The following is a 6,005-nucleotide window of genomic DNA, read 5'->3' as shown; positions in this document are numbered from 1 at the left end:
GGACATTATTGGGAGAAATAAAAAATTTGAATATAGACTATATCCTGGATAACAGTATTGTATCAATATTAGATTTAAGAGTGTGATAATTGTATTGTGGTTTTGGAGGAGAATACCCTTGTTCTTAGATTAATAAGTATATAAGAAATAAAGAAAATGTGGCACATTGTTAATAATCCGTGAATCTAGGTAAAGAAGGCACATGGCTATACTGTAATGTTATTTCAATTTTTCCTGTATAATTGATATTTTATTAAAAATGTGAGGAGGAAGATAATGTGAGAAAAATAATGTGTATATATATGTATAACTGGGTCACTGTTGTATAGCAGAAATTGACGGAACACTGTAAATCAACTATAACTAAGATTTTTCAAAATGTGACTAAAACTAGTTAGAATGTCATCCATGGTAAGTAGATTTAAGTAGTTGAATTTAATATTCAAAGAATGGAGACAAATACAAAAGACAATAGACTAGCACCTGAAACAAACAAAAGCAAAAAAGCCCTAACTAAAATAAAATTAAGTGAATGGAATTCCTGTTGTGGCGCAGCCAGAAATGAAATCAGACTAGGAATGATGAGGCTGCAGGTTCGATCCCTGGTCTTGCTCACTGGGTTAAAGATCCAGCATTGCTGTGAGCTGTGGTGTAGATCGCAGATGCAGCTCAGATCTGGCGTGGCTGTGGCTGTGGTGAAGGCCAATGGCTACAGCTCTGATTGGACCCCTAGTCTGGGAACTTCCATATGCCGTGTGCGCGGCCCTAGAAAGACAAAAAAAGAAAGAAAAAAAGATAAAATTAAGTCAAGACTGGTCATGCTACACAGATCAGTAACAAATCATCACCAATAGAAAAGGAGAGGAGTTCCCATCATGGCTCAGTGGTTAAAGAACCTGACTAGTATCCATGAGGACACAGGTTCCATCCCTGGCCTTGCTCAGAAGGTTAACTATCTGGCATTGCTGTGGCTGTGGTGTAGGCTGGCAGCTCCAGCTCCAATTCGACTCCTAGCCTGGGAACCTTCACGTGCCATGGGTGCAGCCCTAAAAAAAAAAAAAAAAACTAACAAAAAACAAACGAACAAAAAGACTTTAAAAAAAAAAAAAAAAGGAGAGAAAACCTGATCCTTCTGATTAAATGAACAGTTCCTAACAAATGACTTGATTAGATCTTTGATGCAAAAACAATAGATAAAAGAAAAACCAAGTATGCTATTTTACAGATGAAAAGGCCAGTTATTTGAGAGTTAAGTGATGTGTTCAAGGCTAAAACCTGATAATATAAAAATGAAGTCCAACAGGTTACTGGATTTTATAGAAAGCATGTTTTCACATCTCCAGAAATGTAAGAAATTAATTTAAATTTTCAAAGCACACTACCCCTCTATATAACCAAGAGAGAGACTTAAGTTAAAGTATAGGTATTAACTAAAATCTAGATTTTCTAATTTAATTTGGTTTGGGTGAGCCTAGACGCTTGAAAGTAATTATTATGTTGAGATGTATAGAATGGACATTTGGTCCATACTATTTTAAAGCTTTTCCTGTACTCCAAGTACACTCATAGTACACTTACCCTCTTAGTGCAAAGCAGGTTGTGATGTATATGCAGATTGTAAAACAAAGACATATAAACTGGCACTGGAAAAGTCTCCTATCAAAACCTATTAACAACAACAAAAATAATTTCTAATCCCCAAGCTTTTAGAGACTAGAGCCAATAAGCAAATATTCTGAGAAGCACAATCTCTTGCCCCATCTGGTACAAAAAGCTTATCACTATCACTGCACCAAAATTGGACAACCCAATCACTAGAGCCAGAACCAGAAGGCCCCACCCTGAACCAATTTTAATCACCCTTTTCTAGGAAAAAACAGCCTACCAGTTTAATGTTCATCTAACCCAGCCATTCCTCAAGGTTTCTAGTTTTAAGACTAAAATGACAACACATTTAAGTAAGTGATCTAAATAAAGGATTTAAATAGACAATAAGAAGATTGAGTGATTACAAGTCTGCAGAATTACTAGCACATGTAATTATGATTTTGTATAATTAAAATCTAAGTACTTTTATTTTACTAAGGAAACTTATATCTGAGTTTCCTGTTGTGGCTCAGTGGTTAACGAACCTGACTAGCATCCATGAGGACTCAGGTTCCATCCCAGGCCTTGTTCGGTGGGTTAAGGATCGGCGTGGCTGGGGCTGTGGCATAGGCCAGCAGCTGCAGCTCTGGTTTGAAGCCGAGCCTGGGAACCTCCATATGCCACAGGTGCGGCCCTAAAAAGACAAGACAGAAAAAAAAAAAGAAAACATATATACTATTTCTCTTCCAATCCCCAGGACACAAAATTAAAACTGTAACAGAAGAAATCAAGTCAGAGGAAAAAAAATTGTGACCTAGGTAATCCCTATTTTTAACTCCAACCATCATTGAACCCCACATCTGAGAACATAATCAATTCTATGATATCCACAAGTTATCGCCTAAGTTTTACACATAATGAAACTAAGTCATTCTTTCAAAATAGTCTCACATAGCAAAGCTTTCTATTTAAAAGAACCCCTTAATGAATTTTCTTCCAACTGAAATAACTCTAATTCATGTGCTCTAAAAACATGGGAGAGAAACTTTTTTCATACCAGTTATGTATCAGTCTATAATGTAGTTCTATTACAAGACTACATCTAAAAGCCAAACAACTCTTTCCCGGCTTATTTCAAGATGCCACCAGTGCTGATAATCTATTACAAGAGACAAACCAAACATCACCTTGATTTTTATTCATATTAGTACCTTGTATATCTTTGGTGTTGTCCATGATGACTGGAAAAACTATTCAGTTTCTCACAATAATGAAAATTAAGGTAAGCAAAAACAAAGCCCCATGTGTTTTGAACATGAAAGGAAGATCTGAAATATCTTTAACTGAGCCATGGGATGGAAAATAGGAGGCAAAGGGACTAGCTAGACCACAGTTCCAAACTTCTTTCAAATTCAAATCATCTTATTCCTACTTTCTTGAAATATGGCATTACTTTCTATTTAATCTTTTAAAATACAGTCATTATCTTGAAGTCTTCAGCTATTTTGGGGTGTCTGAAAACCAAGGGGCTGTACAAAATACATACAGCTAAAGGGATACAGGGATCAGGTACCAAAATACACTTTTACCTATAAATATATAACATATCTAAAGCTGTCACTCCATTTTACCTGAAATAAAAATAATACACTTGTTTGTTATTATTCTCAAGCCCCTTTCAACTGAGAAAACAAGCCACAGTTTTAAGTCCTTGGAGCTCACATAAAATGAAGTTCCTCTGCCTGCTCTTGAGGCTCTGTTCTAGAAGCCTTCACTTCCTAATAACTTCAGTCTTCTCTCCAAAATAAGACAGAATCCAGCCCCTGCCTATACCCGACATTCTTCCTCTGTTCTTGAACTCCTACTCATTTCTTCCAGGATCAGCTCCAGGGCCATATTCTATGAAGCCTTCTCTGACTGATTTCCCTATCCTGTAATACTTGATATGGAATTATGTGGTAATTAACAAAAAGCAAAGACATTTTATTTCTTAACAGTACTGGGGCATGCTTAACGTATATGAGGTTCATTTCTCATATCATTTGGAAATGATAGGAAAGAGAATATAATGGAAACCTTGGATCTTCTCATCGTTGCTACTATTGGGTAATGTTTAGTTAGCAGAGAAAATTTAAAAAGTAGAAAAACTTAAAACTTTACCTGGCAGGGCTCCAAGATGTCAAGCAATTGGTTATAGACACCCATTTTGCAAACAATTTCCCTAGACAAGTATGCATTTGCAGGTGAAAATGAACAGATCACAGGAATTTACAAAACTTCTGCATGGCCCTCAGAACCCAGGTACTTGTGCGCACCCAGAGACTTGTTTAAAGTCTCTACTAGCTTTAAGGGTCTAACTTAATGGGCCTAAAAGGAAAAGGCCATGTAGAAAATCAAGAAAAACAATCTCTCCATTCCCTATTTAGCTTTCTGAAAAAAAAGACTGTTCAGCTCAAAAGTCAGGACCACTTGAAGTCATTGTAGTCTATCTGTGTAGTGCTCATCTGAGAGAGCAGACAGAAGGCACATACACAGAAGAGTTCTAAAAGGCCTTAAAAGAACCACTTTTAACTAGCTTTCAGTTGTTGTCTGATTCAAGTTTTAACTGGGAGCCTTCTCGCTTATGGTTAACTACGTTATCAGAGGCAAATTACTGCCACCCCTTAGGGCAGAGTTAAATGAGTTGTTCTCTATCCAACAATCTTCAGCACAGGCTAGGTTCACAACTGCCGTTACATAACAAGAACATTCCAGCAAAGAAAAGTTAAAGGGTAGTATGCTATATAGAGACTTTGGAAAGATACTTCATGTCAATGACAATTTTTTTTTTTTTAATTCTGGGTTTTCTTGTGGAGCATATTGAGTATTATAATCCAAAACTGGGGGAAAAGAAAGAAGGAAAAAAAAAAAAAAAAAAACCAGCAGGGCCAACAAGTACTTTACTTTAGATAGACTAAACTTCATTTTCAAAGTAGGAAATCACCTTAAATGTCTGTCAGTAAGGTCAAACTCCCCCACTCAGAGGCCGCTGAATCAACATCCAGTATTCCAATTCATATCTACACCTAGAATAAAGGTATCAGGTATCCAAATACTTCTGTAACAGAACAACTATTTCCTACTTCAATTTTCTTATCCAAAAAAAGCAGCAGCAATCAATTTCCTTGGTATACCCAAGGTCACCAGTGAGCAGATAAAATGTTAACCCAAGAGTCAGGTCACAAAATATTTTCTTATCCACCCTTCCCACTACTACCTTAAAAAAGCTATCCACCAGAAACAGTGACACAATGGGCCTCTAAGGCATCTGTCAATACAACACAGCCTTTTTATATTATACCCCTAGTTTCCTGAAGGCAAAAACCGATTCCAATCCCAAAAGCTTTTACTTAGACTTTACACCATAGCTTTTGCGGCAGGAGTCTTATTCCTACATCTCCCATCTGTTAGTGAGGAGAGCCTAGCAGTACGAATATTAATGTTAAAAACCTGCAGCGTTCAGTCGGCTTCTGCCTTGGGAAAACTGAGAACCCACACACAAGGCCCACAGGCAGCTATGAAAGATCAGACGTTCAAATATATACAGCTTACAGAATCCCCTGTCTAAATGCCCAGGACACAGTCGTAACGCAGTCCAGGAGAGCTTTGTCCCTTTCAGCAATGAGACCAGGGCCTGGACAGTACCGAGAAATCCGAGGGCTAGGAGCTCAAGGTCATCCACACACACCCCGAAAGCCATTCCCTGGGGCCTCTTCCTGGAGCAGCCACGTGCTCCCCTCAGGGCGGGTCAGCGCTGCGGCAGCGTGGCTCACGCCTCGCTCCCCAGCCTAGTCCGCAGCCCAGGGGTATCCATGGGGACCCGCGTCTTTTAATGGCGAGCTAGTGAGGACAAGGGGTCCGGGTGGCCTGAGGAGCCAGAAACAGAATGGCGGGGAGCAGAGCGACCGCGGGGCACCCCTCATCCCGCCCTCGGATCCCGAACAATCCCGTCGCCGCTCCGCGACCGAGAGGTGGTGGAGGGCGTGGAGAGGGGAAAGGAAGAGCAGCCTCTCTCCGCAGCTCGTCTCCACCCGGCTTGCACCTGCAGTCCTTTCCCCGCCGCCACGCGCGCCCCGCTCCCGCCCGCCCCATCCACAGGCTCTGCAACCTCCTGGCGCCCACGACGGCAATCCGAGGCTGCTGGACAGCACCGAGCAGAGCTACCCCCAAGACCGCTCCGAGCTGCCCTCAAACTGAGGGGAGAACAGGAGGGTCGGCGGGATTCTAACAGCAGCGTGTCATGCACACAAGCGCCTCCCCCATCCACTTCTCCCTTACCCGCCGCAGGCAGATGCTGACACCCTCTGGTGGGATGGCCGCCCCCCCAGCAGCCGTTTATAGCCTGGTCCCGCCCTCTCCGACCCCCAGGGCTCTGCGTC

Source organism: Sus scrofa, chromosome 13 (genome assembly GCF_054392235.1).
Source record: "Sus scrofa isolate SSC_HxYL_T2T_F1_AM1 chromosome 13, Sscrofa_HxYL_maternal_Yorkshire_Landrace_v2.0, whole genome shotgun sequence".
NCBI classification, from domain to species: Eukaryota; Metazoa; Chordata; class Mammalia; order Artiodactyla; family Suidae; genus Sus; species Sus scrofa.
This window is presented reverse-complemented; position numbering follows the sequence as displayed.